General features: G+C 45.5%; 19 non-coding genes across 19 annotated transcripts; all 19 read left to right on the top strand.

Annotated features, from left to right (window-relative positions):
• Window positions 1–561: 561 nt before the first annotated feature.
• On the top strand, window positions 562–633 carry TRNAC-GCA (transfer RNA cysteine (anticodon GCA)). Its single transcript has one exon. It is a non-coding gene; the product is annotated as a tRNA-Cys (tRNA).
• Window positions 634–821: 188 nt separating this feature from the next.
• TRNAC-GCA (transfer RNA cysteine (anticodon GCA)) lies at window positions 822–893 on the top strand. The gene has a single exon. It is a non-coding gene; the product is annotated as a tRNA-Cys (tRNA).
• A 569-nt stretch (window positions 894–1,462) lies between these two features.
• Window positions 1,463–1,534, top strand: TRNAC-GCA (transfer RNA cysteine (anticodon GCA)). Its single transcript has one exon. It is a non-coding gene; the product is annotated as a tRNA-Cys (tRNA).
• A 188-nt stretch (window positions 1,535–1,722) lies between these two features.
• Window positions 1,723–1,794, top strand: TRNAC-GCA (transfer RNA cysteine (anticodon GCA)). The gene has a single exon. It is a non-coding gene; the product is annotated as a tRNA-Cys (tRNA).
• Window positions 1,795–2,363: 569 nt separating this feature from the next.
• On the top strand, window positions 2,364–2,435 carry TRNAC-GCA (transfer RNA cysteine (anticodon GCA)). Its single transcript has one exon. It is a non-coding gene; the product is annotated as a tRNA-Cys (tRNA).
• Window positions 2,436–2,623: 188 nt separating this feature from the next.
• Window positions 2,624–2,695, top strand: TRNAC-GCA (transfer RNA cysteine (anticodon GCA)). Its single transcript has one exon. It is a non-coding gene; the product is annotated as a tRNA-Cys (tRNA).
• A 317-nt stretch (window positions 2,696–3,012) lies between these two features.
• Window positions 3,013–3,084, top strand: TRNAC-GCA (transfer RNA cysteine (anticodon GCA)). Its single transcript has one exon. It is a non-coding gene; the product is annotated as a tRNA-Cys (tRNA).
• An 829-nt stretch (window positions 3,085–3,913) lies between these two features.
• On the top strand, window positions 3,914–3,985 carry TRNAC-GCA (transfer RNA cysteine (anticodon GCA)). The gene has a single exon. It is a non-coding gene; the product is annotated as a tRNA-Cys (tRNA).
• Window positions 3,986–4,173: 188 nt separating this feature from the next.
• On the top strand, window positions 4,174–4,245 carry TRNAC-GCA (transfer RNA cysteine (anticodon GCA)). Its single transcript has one exon. It is a non-coding gene; the product is annotated as a tRNA-Cys (tRNA).
• Window positions 4,246–5,853: 1,608 nt separating this feature from the next.
• TRNAC-GCA (transfer RNA cysteine (anticodon GCA)) lies at window positions 5,854–5,925 on the top strand. The gene has a single exon. It is a non-coding gene; the product is annotated as a tRNA-Cys (tRNA).
• Window positions 5,926–6,242: 317 nt separating this feature from the next.
• On the top strand, window positions 6,243–6,314 carry TRNAS-GCU (transfer RNA serine (anticodon GCU)). The gene has a single exon. It is a non-coding gene; the product is annotated as a tRNA-Ser (tRNA).
• Window positions 6,315–6,372: 58 nt separating this feature from the next.
• TRNAC-GCA (transfer RNA cysteine (anticodon GCA)) lies at window positions 6,373–6,444 on the top strand. Its single transcript has one exon. It is a non-coding gene; the product is annotated as a tRNA-Cys (tRNA).
• A 1,218-nt stretch (window positions 6,445–7,662) lies between these two features.
• Window positions 7,663–7,734, top strand: TRNAC-GCA (transfer RNA cysteine (anticodon GCA)). The gene has a single exon. It is a non-coding gene; the product is annotated as a tRNA-Cys (tRNA).
• A 58-nt stretch (window positions 7,735–7,792) lies between these two features.
• On the top strand, window positions 7,793–7,864 carry TRNAS-GGA (transfer RNA serine (anticodon GGA)). Its single transcript has one exon. It is a non-coding gene; the product is annotated as a tRNA-Ser (tRNA).
• Window positions 7,865–8,181: 317 nt separating this feature from the next.
• Window positions 8,182–8,253, top strand: TRNAC-GCA (transfer RNA cysteine (anticodon GCA)). The gene has a single exon. It is a non-coding gene; the product is annotated as a tRNA-Cys (tRNA).
• A 2,388-nt stretch (window positions 8,254–10,641) lies between these two features.
• TRNAC-GCA (transfer RNA cysteine (anticodon GCA)) lies at window positions 10,642–10,713 on the top strand. Its single transcript has one exon. It is a non-coding gene; the product is annotated as a tRNA-Cys (tRNA).
• Window positions 10,714–11,931: 1,218 nt separating this feature from the next.
• On the top strand, window positions 11,932–12,003 carry TRNAC-GCA (transfer RNA cysteine (anticodon GCA)). Its single transcript has one exon. It is a non-coding gene; the product is annotated as a tRNA-Cys (tRNA).
• Window positions 12,004–13,351: 1,348 nt separating this feature from the next.
• On the top strand, window positions 13,352–13,423 carry TRNAS-GCU (transfer RNA serine (anticodon GCU)). Its single transcript has one exon. It is a non-coding gene; the product is annotated as a tRNA-Ser (tRNA).
• Window positions 13,424–13,481: 58 nt separating this feature from the next.
• TRNAC-GCA (transfer RNA cysteine (anticodon GCA)) lies at window positions 13,482–13,553 on the top strand. The gene has a single exon. It is a non-coding gene; the product is annotated as a tRNA-Cys (tRNA).
• The last annotated feature ends 108 nt before the right edge of the window (window positions 13,554–13,661 follow it).

Here is a 13,661-nt window from a genome sequence, read left to right as displayed (position 1 = left end):
ACGGATCATTCCGTTTATTTTAGCTAAATCGACATTACGACTATGAACAAAGGGAAATAAATCAGTGGTAGAGCATTCGACTGCAGATCGAGAGGTCCTTGGTTCAAAACCGAGTTCTCACTGTAACAGCACGGATCATTCCTTTTATTTTAGTTAAATCGACATTACGGCCTTGAACTAGGGGGAATAGCTCAGTAGTAGAGCATTCGACTGCAGATCGAGAGGTCCTTGGTTCAAACCCGAGTTCTCCCTGTAACAGCACGGATCATTGCCTTTATTTTAGTTAAATCGACATTACGGCCTTGAACTATGGGGAATAGCTCAGTGGTAGAGCATTCGACTGCAGATCAAGAGGTCATTGGTTCAAACTCGAGTTCCCCCTGTAACAGCACGGATCATTTCGTTTATTTTAGTTAAGGCGACATTACGGTTATGAACAAGGGGGAATAGCTCGCATTCGACTGCAAATCAAGAGGTCCTTGGTTCAAACCCGTGTTATCCCTGTAACAGCACGGATCATTCCGTTAATTTTAGTTAAATCGACATTACGACTATGAACAAGGGGGAATAGCTCAGCGGTAGAGCATTCGACTGCAGATCGAGAGGTCCTTGGTTCAAACCCGAGTTCCCCCTGTAACAGCACGGATCATTCCTTTTATTTTAGTTAAATCGACATTAGGGCGAGGAACAAAGAGGAATAGCTCAGTGGTAGAGCATTCGACTTCAGATCGAGAGGTCCTTGGTTCAAACCCGAGTTCTCCCTGTAACAGCACGGATCATTGCCTTTATTTTAGTTAAATCGACATTACGGCCTTGAACTAGGGGGAATAGCTCAGTGGTAGAGCATTCGACTGCAGATCGAGAGGTCCTTGGTTCAAACCCGAGTTCTCCCTGTAACAGCACGGATCATTGCCTTCATTTTAGTTAAATCGACATTACGGCCTTGAACTAGGGGGAATAGCTCAGTGGTAGAGCATTCGACTGCAGATCGAGAGGTCCTTGGTTCAAACCCGTGTTCTCCCTGTAACAGCACGGATCATTCCGTTTATTTTAGTTAAATCGACATTACGGCTAAGAACAAGGGGGAATAGCTCAGTGGTAGAGCATTCGACTGGAGATCAAGAGGTACTTGGTTCAAACCCCTGCTCTCCCTGTAACAGCACGGATCATTCCGTTTAATTTAGTTAAATCGACATTACGGCTATGAACAAAGGGAAATAGCTCAGTGGTAGAGCATTCGACTGCAGATCAAGAGGTCATTGGTTCAAACTCGAGTTCCCCCTGTAACAGCACGGATCATTTCGTTTATTTTAGTTAATGCGACATTACGGTTATGAACAAGGGGGAATAGCTCGCATTCGACTGCAAATCAAGAGGTCCTTGGTTCAAACCCGTGTTCTCCCTGTAACAGCACGGATCATTCCGTTAATTTTAGTTAAATCGACATTACGGCTATGAACAAGGGGGAATAGCTCAGCGGTAGAGCATTCGACTGCAGATCGAGAGGTCCTTGGTTCAAACCCGAGTTCCCCCTGTAACAGCACGGATCATTCCTTTTATTTTAGTTAAATCGACATTAGGGCGAGGAACAAAGAGGAATAGCTCAGTGGTAGAGCATTCGACTTCAGATCGAGAGGTCCTTGGTTCAAACCCGAGTTCTCCCTGTAACAGCACGGATCATTGCCTTTATTTTAGTTAAATCGACATTACGGCCTTGAACTAGGGGGAATAGCTCAGTGGTAGAGCATTCGATTGCAGATCGAGAGGTCCTTGGTTCAAACCCGAGTTCTCCCTGTAACAGCACGGATCATTGCCTTCATTTTAGTTAAATCGACATTACGGCCTTGAACTAGGGGGAATAGCTCAGTGGTAGAGCATTCGACTGCAGATCGAGAGGTCCTTGGTTCAAACCCGTGTTCTCCCTGTAACAGCACGGATCATTCCGTTTATTTTAGTTAAATCGACATTACGGCTAAGAACAAGGGGGAATAGCTCAGTGGTAGAGCATTCGACTGGAGATCAAGAGGTACTTGGTTCAAACCCCTGCTCTCCCTGTAACAGCACGGATCATTCCGTTTAATTTAGTTAAATCGACATTACGGCTATGAACAAAGGGAAATAGCTCAGTGGTAGAGCATTCGACTGCAGATCAAGAGGTCATTGGTTCAAACTCGAGTTCCCCCTGTAACAGCACGGATCATTTCGTTTATTTTAGTTAATGCGACATTACGGTTATGAACAAGGGGGAATAGCTCGCATTCGACTGCAAATCAAGAGGTCCTTGGTTCAAACCCGTGTTCTCCCTGTAACAGCACGGATCATTCCGTTAATTTTAGTTAAATCGACATTACGGCTATGAACAAGGGGGAATAGCTCAGCGGTAGAGCATTCGACTGCAGATCGAGAGGTCCTTGGTTCAAACCCGAGTTCCCCCTGTAACAGCACGGATCATTCCTTTTATTTTAGTTAAATCGACATTAGGGCGAGGAACAAAGAGGAATAGCTCAGTGGTAGAGCATTCGACTGCAGATCGAGAGGTCCTTGGTTCAAACCCGAGTTCTCCCAATAACAGCACGGATCATTGCTTTTATTTTAGTTAAATCGACATTACGGCCTTCAACTAGGGGGAATAGCTCAGTGGTAGAGCATTCGACTGCAGATCGAGAGGTCCTTGGTTCAAACCCGAGTTCCCCCTGTAACAGCACGGATCATTTCGTTTATTTTGGTTAAATCGACATTACGGTTACGAACGCGGGGGAATAGCTCAGTGGTAGAGCATTCGACTGCAGATCGAGAGGTACTTGGTTCAAAGCCGAGTTCCCCTGTAACAGCATGGATCATTCCGTTTATTTTAGTTAAATCGACATTACGGCTAAGAACAAGGGGGAATAGCTCAGCGGTAGAGCATTCGACTGCAGATCGAGAGGTCCTTGGTTCAAAACCGAGTTCTCACTGTAACAGCACGGATCATTCCTTTTATTTTAGTTAAATCGACATTACGGCCTTGAACTAGGGGGAATAGCTCAGTGGTAGAGCATTCGACTGCAGATCGAGAGGTCCTTGGTTCAAACCCGAGTTCTCCCTGTAACAGCACGGATCATTGCCTTTATTTTAGTTAAATCGACATTACGGCCTTGAACTATGGGGAATAGCTCAGTGGTAGAGCATTCGACTGCAGATCGAGAGGTCCTTGGTTCAAACCCGAGTTCTCCCTGTAACAGCACGGATCATTGCCTTCATTTTAGTTAAATCGACATTACGGCCTTGAACTAGGGGGAATAGCTCAGTGGTAGAGCATTCGACTGCAGATCGAGAGGTCCTTGGTTCAAACCGGTGTTCTCCCTGTAACAGCACGGATCATTCCGTTTATTTTAGTTAAATCGACATTACGGCTAAGAAAAAGGGGGAATAGCTCAGTGGTAGAGCATTCGACTGCAGATCGAGAGGTCCTTGGTTCAAACCGGTGTTCTCCCTGTAACAGCACGGATCATTCCGTTTATTTTAGTTAAATCGACATTACGGCTAAGAAAAAGGGGGAATAGCTCAGTGGTAGAGCATTCGACTGGAGATCAAGAGGTACTTGGTTCAAACCACTGCTCTCCCTGAAACAGCACGGATCATTCCGTTTAATTTAGTTAAATCGACATTACGGCTATGAACAAAGGGAAATAGCTCAGTGGTAGAGCATTCGACTGCAGATCAAGAGGTCATTGGTTCAAACTCGAGTTCCCCCTGTAACAGCACGGATCATTTCGTTTATTTTAGTTAATGCGACATTACGGTTATGAACAAGGGGGAATAGCTCGCATTCGACTGCAAATCAAGAGGTCCTTGGTTCAAACCCGTGTTATCCCTGTAACAGCACGGATCATTCCGTTAATTTTAGTTAAATCGACATTACGACTATGAACAAGGGGGAATAGCTCAGCGGTAGAGCATTCGACTGCAGATCGAGAGGTCCTTGGTTCAAACCCGAGTTCCCCCTGTAACAGCACGGATCATTCCTTTTATTTTAGTTAAATCGACATTAGGGCGAGGAACAAAGAGGAATAGCTCAGTGGTAGAGCATTCGACTGCAGATCGAGAGGTCCTTGGTTCAAACCCGAGTTCTCCCTGAGACAGCACGGATCATTGCCTTTATTTTAGTTAAATCGACATTACGGCCTTGAACTAGGGGGAATAGCTCAGTGGTAGAGCATTCGACTGCAGATCGAGAGGTCCTTGGTTCAAACCCGAGTTCTCCCTGTAACAGCACGGATCATTCCGTTTATTTTAGTTAAATCGATATTACGGCTAAGAACAAGGGGGAATAGCTCAGTGGTAGAGCATTCGACTGGAGATCAAGAGGTACTTGGTTCAAACCCCTGCTCTCCCTGTAACAGCACGGATCATTCCGTTTAATTTAGTTAAATCGACATTACGGCTATGAACAAAGGGAAATAGCTCAGTGGTAGAGCATTCGACTGCAGATCAAGAGGTCCTTGGTTCAAACCCGTGTTCTACCTGTAACAGCACGGATCATTCCGTTAATTTTAGTTAAATCGACATTACGGCTATGAACAAGGGGGAATAGCTCAGCGGTAGACCATCGACTGCAGATCGAGAGGTACTTGGTTCAAACCCGAGTTCTCACTGTAACAGCACGGATCATTCCTTTTATTTTAGTTAAATCGACATTAGGGCGAGGAACAAAGAGGAATAGCTCAGTGGTAGAGCATTCGACTTCAGATCGAGAGGTCCTTGGTTCAAACCCGAGTTCTCCCTGTAACAGCACGGATCATTGCCTTTATTTTAGTTATATCGACATTACGGCCTTGAACTAGGGGGAATAGATCAGTGGTAGAGCATTCGACTGCAGATCGAGAGGTCCTTGGTTCAAACCCGAGTTCTCCCTGTAACAGCACGGATCATTGCCTTCATTTTAGTTAAATCGACATTACGGCCTTGAACTAGGGGGAATAGCTCAGTGGTAGAGCATTCGACTGCAGATCGAGAGGTCCTTGGTTCAAACCCGTGTTCTCCCTGTAACAGCACGGATCATTCCGTTTATTTTAGTTAAATCGACATTACGGCTAAGAACAAGGGGGAATAGCTCAGTGGTAGAGCATTCGACTGGAGATCAAGAGGTACTTGGTTCAAACCCCTGCTCTCCCTGTAACAGCACGGATCATTCCGTTTAATTTAGTTAAATCGACATTACGGCTATGAACAAAGGGAAATAGCTCAGTGGTAGAGCGTTCGACTGCAGATCAAGAGGTCATTGGTTCAAACTCGAGATCCCCCTGTAACAGCACGGATCATTTCCTTTATTTTAGTTAATGCGACATTACGGTTATGAACAAGGGGGAATAGCTCGCATTCGACTGCAAATCAAGAGGTCCTTGGTTCAAACCCGTGTTCTCCCTGTAACAGCACGGATCATTGCCTTCATTTTAGTTAAATCGACATTACGGCCTTGAACTAGGGGGAATAGCTCAGTGGTAGAGCATTCGACTGCAGATCGAGAGGTCCTTGGTTAAAACCCGTGTTCTCCCTGTAACAGCACGGATCATTCCGTTTATTTTAGTTAAATCGACATTACGGCTAAGAACAAGGGGGAATAGCTCAGTGGTAGAGCATTCGACTGCAGATCAAGAGGTCATTGGTTCAAACTCGAGTTCCCCCTGTAACAGCACGGATCATTTCGTTTATTTTAGTTAATGCGACATTAGGGCGCGGAACAAAGAGGAATAGCTCAGTGGTAGAGCATTCGACTGCAGATCGAGAGGTCCTTGGTTCAAACCCGAGTTCTCCCAATAACAGCACGGATCATTGCTTTTATTTTAGTTAAATCGACATTACGGCCTTCAACTAGGGGGAATAGCTCAGTGGTAGAGCATTCGACTGCAGATCGAGAGGTCCTTGGTTCAAACCCGAGTTCTCCCAATAACAGCACGGATCATTGCTTTTATTTTAGTTAAATCGACATTACGGCCTTCAACTAGGGGGAATAGCTCAGTGGTAGAGCATTCGACTGCAGATCGAGAGCTCCTTGGTTCAAACCCGAGTTCCCCCTGTAACAGCACGGATCATTTCGTTTATTTTGGTTAAATCGACATTACGGTTACGAACGCGGGGGAATAGCTCAGTGTTAGAGCATTCGACTGCAGATCGAGAGGTACTTGGTTCAAAGCCGAGTTCCCCTGTAACAGCACGGATCATTCCGTTTATTTTAGTTAAATCGACATTACGGCTAAGAACAAGGGGGAATAGCTCAGCGGTAGAGCATTCGACTGCTGATCGAGAGGTCCTTGGTTCAAACCCGTGTTCTCCCTGTAACAGCACGGATCATTCCGTTAATTTTAGTTAAATCGACATTACGGCTATGAACAAGGGGGAATAGCTCAGCGGTAGAGCATTCGACTGCAGATCGAGAGGTCCTTGGTTCAAACCCGAGTTCCCCCTGTAACAGCACGGATCATTCCTTTTATTTTAGTTAAATCGACATTAGGGCGAGGAACAAAGAGGAATAGCTCAGTGGTAGAGCATTCGACTGCAGATCGAGAGGTCCTTGGTTCAAACCCGAGTTCTCCCAATAACAGCACGGATCATTGCTTTTATTTTAGTTAAATCGACATTACGGCCTTCAACTAGGGGGAATAGCTCAGTGGTAGAGCATTCGACTGCAGATCGAGAGCTCCTTGGTTCAAACCCGAGTTCCCCCTGTAACAGCACGGATCATTCCGTTTATTTTAGTTAAATCGACATTACGGTTATGAACAAGGGGGAATAGCTCGCATTCGATTGCAGATCAAGAGATCCTTGGTTGAAACCCTAGTTCCCCCTGTAACAGCACGGATCATTTCGTTTATTTTAGTTAAACCGACATTACGGTTACGAACGCGGGGGAATAGCTCAGTGGTAGAGCATTCGACTGCAGATCGAGAGGTACTTGGTACAAACCCGAGTTCCCCCTGTAACAGCACGGATCATTCCGTTTATTTTAGTTAAATCGACATAACGGTTATGAACAAGGGGGAGTAGCTCAGTGGTAGAGCATTCGACTGCAGATCAAGAGGTCATTGGTTCAAACTCGAGTTCCCCCTGTAACAGCACGGATCATTTAGTTTATTTTAGTTAAATCGACATTACGGTTACGAACGCGGGGGAAAAGCTCAGTGGTAGAGCATTCGACTGCAGATCGAGAGGTACTTGGTTCAAACCCGAGTTCTCCCTGTAACAGCACGGATCATTGCCTTCATTTTAGCTAAATCGACATTACGGCTATGAACAAAGGGAAATAAATCAGTGGTAGAGCATTCGACTGCAGATCGAGAGGTCCTTGGTTCAAACCCGAGTTCCCCCTTTAACAGCACGGATCATTTCGTTTATTTTGGTTAAATCGACATTACGGTTACGAACGCGGGGGAATAGCTCAGTGGTAGAGCATTCGACTGCAGATCGAAAGGTACTTGGTTCAAAGCCGAGTTCCCCCTGTAACAGCACGGATCATTCCGTTTATTTTAGTTAAATCGACATTACGGCTAAGAACAAGGGGGAATAGCTCAGCGGTAGAGCATCGACTGCAGATCGAGAGGTACTTGGTTCAAACCCGAGTTCTCACTGTAACAGCACGGATCATTCCTTTTATTTTAGTTAAATCGACATTACGGCCTTGAACTAGGGGGAATAGCTCAGTGGTAGAGCATTCGACTGCAGATCGAGAGGTCCTTGGTTCAAACCCGAGTTCTCCCTGTAACAGCACGGATCATTGCCTTCATTTTAGTTAAATCGACATTACGGCTAAGAACAAGGGGGAATAGCTCAGTGGTAGAGCATTCGACTGGAGATCAAGAGGTCCTTGGTTCAAACCCGAGTTCCCCCTTTAACAGCACGGATCATTTCGTTTATTTTGGTTAAATCGACATTACGGTTACGAACGCGGGGGAATAGCTCAGTGGTAGAGCATTCGACTGCAGATCGAAAGGTACTTGGTTCAAAGCCGAGTTCCCCCTGTAACAGCACGGATCATTCCGTTTATTTTAGTTAAATCGACATTACGGCTAAGAACAAGGGGGAATAGCTCAGCGGTAGAGCATCGACTGCAGATCGAGAGGTACTTGGTTCAAACCCGAGTTCTCCCTGTAACAGCACGGATCATTCCGTTAATTTTAGTTAAATCGACATTACGGCTATGAACAAGGGGGAATAGCTCAGCGGTAGAGCATTCGACTGCAGATCGAGAGGTCCTTGGTTCAAACCCGAGTTCTCCCTGTAACAGCACGGATCATTGCCTTTAATTTAGTTAAATCGACATTACGGCCTTGAACTAGGGGGAATAGCTCAGTGGTAGAGCATTCGACTGCAGATCGAGAGGTCCTTGGTTCAAACCCGTGTTCTCCCTGTAACAGCACGGATCATTCCGTTTATTTTAGTTAAATCGACATTACGGCTAAGAACAAGGGGGAATAGCTCAGTGGTAGAGCATTCGACTGGAGATCAAGAGGTACTTGGTTCAAACCCCTGCTCTCCCTGTAACAGCACGGATCATTCCGTTTAATTTAGTTAAATCGACATTACGGCTATGAACAATAGGAAATAGCTCAGTGGTAGAGCATTCGACTGCAGATCGAGAGGTCCTTGGTTCAAAACCGAGTTCCCACTGTAACAGCGCGGATCATTCCGTTTATTTTAGTTAAATCGACATTACGGTTATGAACAAGGGGGAATAGCTCGCATTCGACTGCAGATCAAGAGATCCTTGGTTGAAACCCTAGTTCCCCCTGTAACAGCACGGATCATTTCGTTTATTTTAGTTAAACCGACATTACGGTTACGAACGCGGGGGAATAGCTCAGTGGTAGAGCATTCGACTGCAGATCGAGAGGTACTTGGTACAAACCCGAGTTCCCCCTGTAACAGCACAGATCATTCCGTTTATTTTAGTTAAATCGACATAACGGTTATGAACAAGGGGGAGTAGCTCAGTGGTAGAGCATTCGACTGCAGATCAAGAGGTCATTGGTTCAAACTCGAGTTCCCCCTGTAACAGCACGGATCATTTAGTTTATTTTAGTTAAATCGACATTACGGTTACGAACGCGGGGGAAAAGCTCAGTGGTAGAGCATTCGACTGCAGATCGAGAGGTACTTGGTTCAAACCCGATTTCCCCTGTAACAGCACGGATCATTCCGTTTATTTTAGTTAAATCGACATTACGGCCTTGAATAAGGGGGAATAGCTTAGTGGTAGAGCATTCGACTGAATATCGAGAGGTACTTGGTTCAAACCCGAGTTCCCCCTGTAACAGCACGGATCATTTCGTTTATTTTAGTTAAATCGACATTACAGTTACGAACGCGGGGGAATAGCTCGGTGGTAGAGCATTCGACTGCAGATCGAGAGTTACTTGGTTCAAACCCGAGTTCCCCCTGTAACAGCACGGATCATTCCGTTTATTTTAGTTAAATCGACATTACGGCTAAGAACAAGGGGGAATAGCTCAGCGGTAGAGCATTCGATTGCAGATCGAGAGGAACTTGGTTCAAACCCGAGTTCCCCCTGTAACAGCATGGATCATTCCGTTTATTTTAGTTAAATCGACATTACGGCCTTGAACAAGGGGGAATAGCTCAGTGGTAGAGCATTCGACTGCAGATCGGGAGGTCCTTGGTTCAAACCCGAGTTCTTCCTGTAACAGCACGGATCATTCCGTTTATTTTAGCTAAATCGACATTACGACTATGAACAAAGGGAAATAAATCAGTGGTAGAGCATTCGACTGCAGATCGAGAGGTCCTTGGTTCAAACCCGTGTTCTCCCTGTAACAGCACGGATCATTCCGTTTATTTTAGTTAAATCGACATTACGGCTAAGAACAAGGGGGAATAGCTCAGTGGTAGAGCATTCGACTGGAGATCAAGAGGTACTTGGTTCAAACCCCTGCTCTCCCTGTAACAGCACGGATCATTCCGTTTAATTTAGTTAAATCGACATTACGGCTATGAACAATAGGAAATAGCTCAGTGGTAGAGCATTCGACTGCAGATCAAGAGATCCTTGGTTGAAACCCTAGTTCCCCCTGTAACAGCACGGATCATTTCGTTTATTTTAGTTAAACCGACATTACGGTTACGAACGCGGGGGAATAGCTCAGTGGTAGAGCATTCGACTGCAGATCGAGAGGTACTTGGTACAAACCCGAGTTCCCCCTGTAACAGCACAGATCATTCCGTTTATTTTAGTTAAATCGACATAACGGTTATGAACAAGGGGGAGTAGCTCAGTGGTAGAGCATTCGACTGCAGATCAAGAGGTCATTGGTTCAAACTCGAGTTCCCCCTGTAACAGCACGGATCATTTAGTTTATTTTAGTTAAATCGACATTACGGTTACGAACGCGGGGGAAAAGCTCAGTGGTAGAGCATTCGACTGCAGATCGAGAGGTACTTGGTTCAAACCCGAGTTCCCCCTGTAACAGCACGGATCATTCCGTTTATTTTAGTTAAATCGACATTACGGCTAAGAACAAGGGGGAATAGCTCAGCGGTAGAGCATTCGACTGCAGATCGAGAGGAACTTGGTTCAAACCCGAGTTCCCCCTGTAACAGCATGGATCATTCCGTTTATTTTAGTTAAATCGACATTACGGCCTTGAACAAGGGGGAATAGCTCAGTGGTAGAGCATTCGACTGCAGATCGAGAGGTCCTTGGTTCAAACCCGAGTTCTCCCTGTAACAGCACGGATCATTCCGTTTATTTTAGCTAAATCGACATTACGACTATGAACAAAGGGAAATAAATCAGTGGTAGAGCATTCGACTGCAGATCGAGAGGTCCTTGGTTCAAATCCGAGTTCCCACTGTAACAGCACGGATCATTTCGTTTATTTTAGTTAATGCGACATTACGGTTATGAACAAGGGGGAATAGTTCGCATTCGACTGCAAATCAAGAGGTCCTTGGTTCAAACCCGTGTTCTCCCTGTAACAGCACGGATCATTCCGTTTTTTTTAGTTAAATCGACATTACGGCCTTGAATAAGGGGGAATAGCTTAGTGGTAGAGCATTCGACTGCAGATCGAGAGGTACTTGGTTCAAACCCGAGTTCCCCCTGTAACAGCACGGATCATTTCGTTTATTTTAGTTAAATCGACATTACGGTTACGAACGCGGGGGAATAGCTCAGTGGTAGAGCATTCGACTGCAGATCGAGAGGTACTTGGTACAAACCCGAGTTCCCCCTGTAACAGCACGGATCATTCCGTTTATTTTAGTTAAATCGACATAACGGTTATGAACAAGGGGGAGTAGCTCAGTGGTAGAGCATTCGACTGCAGATCAAGAGGTCATTGGTTCAAACTCGAGTTCCCCCTGTAACAGCACGGATCATTTAGTTTATTTTATTTAAATCGACATTACGGTTACGAACGCGGGGGAAAAGCTCAGTGGTAGAGCATTCGACTGCAGATCGAGAGGTACTTGGTTCAAACCCGAGTTCCCCCTGTAACAGCACGGATCATTCCGTTTATTTTAGTTAAATCGACATTACGGCCTTGAATAAGGGGGAATAGCTCAGTGGTAGAGCATTCGACTGCAGATCAAGAGGTCCTTGGTTCAAACCCGTGTTCTCCCTGTAACAGCACGGATCATTCCGTTAATTTTAGTTCAATCGACATTACGGCTATGAACAAGGGGGAATAGCTCAGCGGTAGACCATCGACTGCAGATCGAGAGGTACTTGGTTCAAACCCGAGTTCTCACTGTAACAGCACGGATCATTCCTTTTATTTTAGTTAAATCGACATTAGGGCGAGGAACAAAGAGCAATAGCTCAGTGGTAGAGCATTCGACTTCAGATCGAGAGGTCCTTGGTTCAAACCCGAGTTCTCCCTGTAACAGCACGGATCATTGCCTTTATTTTAGTTATATCGACATTACGGCCTTGAACTAGGGGGAATAGCTCAGTGGTAGAGCATTCGACTGCAGATCGAGAGGTCCTTGGTTCAAACCCGAGTTCTCCCTGTAACAGCACGGATCATTGCCTTCATTTTAGTTAAATCGACATTACGGCCTTGAACTAGGGGGAATAGCTCAGTGGTAGAGCATTCGACTGCAGATCGAGAGGTCCTTGGTTCAAACCCGTGTTCTCCCTGTAACAGCACGGATCATTCCGTTTATTTTAGTTAAATCGACATTACGGCTAAGAACAAGGGGGAATAGCTCAGTGGTAGAGCATTCGACTGGAGATCAAGAGGTACTTGGTTCAAACCCCTGCTCTCCCTGTAAAAGCACGGATCATTCCGTTTAATTTAGTTAAATAGACATTACGGCTATGAACAAAGGGAAATAGCTCAGTGGTAGAGCGTTCGACTGCAGATCAAGAGGTCATTGGTTCAAACTCGAGTTCCCCCTGTAACAGCACGGATCATTTCGTTTATTTTAGTTAATGCGACATTACGGTTATGAACAAGGGGGAATAGCTCGCATTCGACTGCAAATCAAGAGGTCCTTGGTTCAAACCCGTGTTCTCCCTGTAACAGCACGGATCATTGCCTTCATTTTAGTTAAATCGACATTACGGCCTTGAACTAGGGGGAATAGCTCAGTGGTACAGCATTCGACTGCAGATCGAGAGGTCCTTGGTTCAAACCCGTGTTCTCCCTGTAACAGCACGGATCATTCCGTTTATTTTAGTTAAATCGACATTACGGCTAAGAACAAGGGGGAATAGCTCAGTGGTAGAGCATTCGACTGGAGATCAAGAGGTACTTGGTTCAAACCCCTGCTCTCCCTGTAACAGCACGGATCATTCCGTTTAATTTAGTTATATCGACATTACGGCTATGAACAAAGGGAAATAGCTCAGTGGTAGAGCATTCGACTGCAGATCAAGATGTCATTGGTTCAAACTCGAGTTCCCCCTGTAACAGCACGGATCATTTCGTTTATTTTAGTTAATGCGACATTAGGGCGCGGAACAAAGAGGAATAGCTCAGTGGTAGAGCATTCGACTGCAGATCGAGAGGTCCTTGGTTCAAACCCGAGTTCTCCCAATAACAGCACGGATCATTGCTTTTATTTTAGTTAAATCGACATTACGGCCTTCAACTAGGGGTAATAACTCAGTGGTAGAGCATTCGACTGCAGATCGAGAGCTCCTTGGTTCAAACCCGAGTTCCCCCTGTAACAGCACGGATCATTTCGTTTATTTTGGTTAAATCGACATTACGGTTACGAACGCGGGGGAATAGCTCAGTGTTAGAGCATTCGACTGCAGATCGAGAGGTACTTGGTTCAAAGCCGAGTTCCCCTGTAACAGCACGGATCATTCCGTTTATTTTAGTTAAATCGACATTACGGCTAAGAACAAGGGGGAATAGCTCAGCGGTAGAGCATTCGACTGCTGATCGAGAGGTCCTTGGTTCAAACCCGTGTTCTCCCTGTAACAGCACGGATCATTCCGTTAATTTTAGTTAAATCGACATTACGGCTATGAACAAGGGGGAATAGCTCAGCGGTAGAGCATTCGACTGCAGATCGAGAGGTCCTTGGTTCAAACCCGAGTTCCCCCTGTAACAGCACGGATCATTCCTTTTATTTTAGTTAAATCGACATTAGGGCGAGGAACAAAGAGGAATAGCTCAGTGTTAGAGCAATCGACTGCAGATCGAGAGGTCCTT

This window comes from Phalangium opilio, unplaced genomic scaffold (genome assembly GCF_054372755.1).
Source record: "Phalangium opilio isolate 3A_F unplaced genomic scaffold, DU_Popi_V2 ptg000021l_1, whole genome shotgun sequence".
Classification (NCBI taxonomy): Eukaryota; Metazoa; Arthropoda; class Arachnida; order Opiliones; family Phalangiidae; genus Phalangium; species Phalangium opilio.
This window is presented reverse-complemented; position numbering and strand designations above follow the sequence as displayed.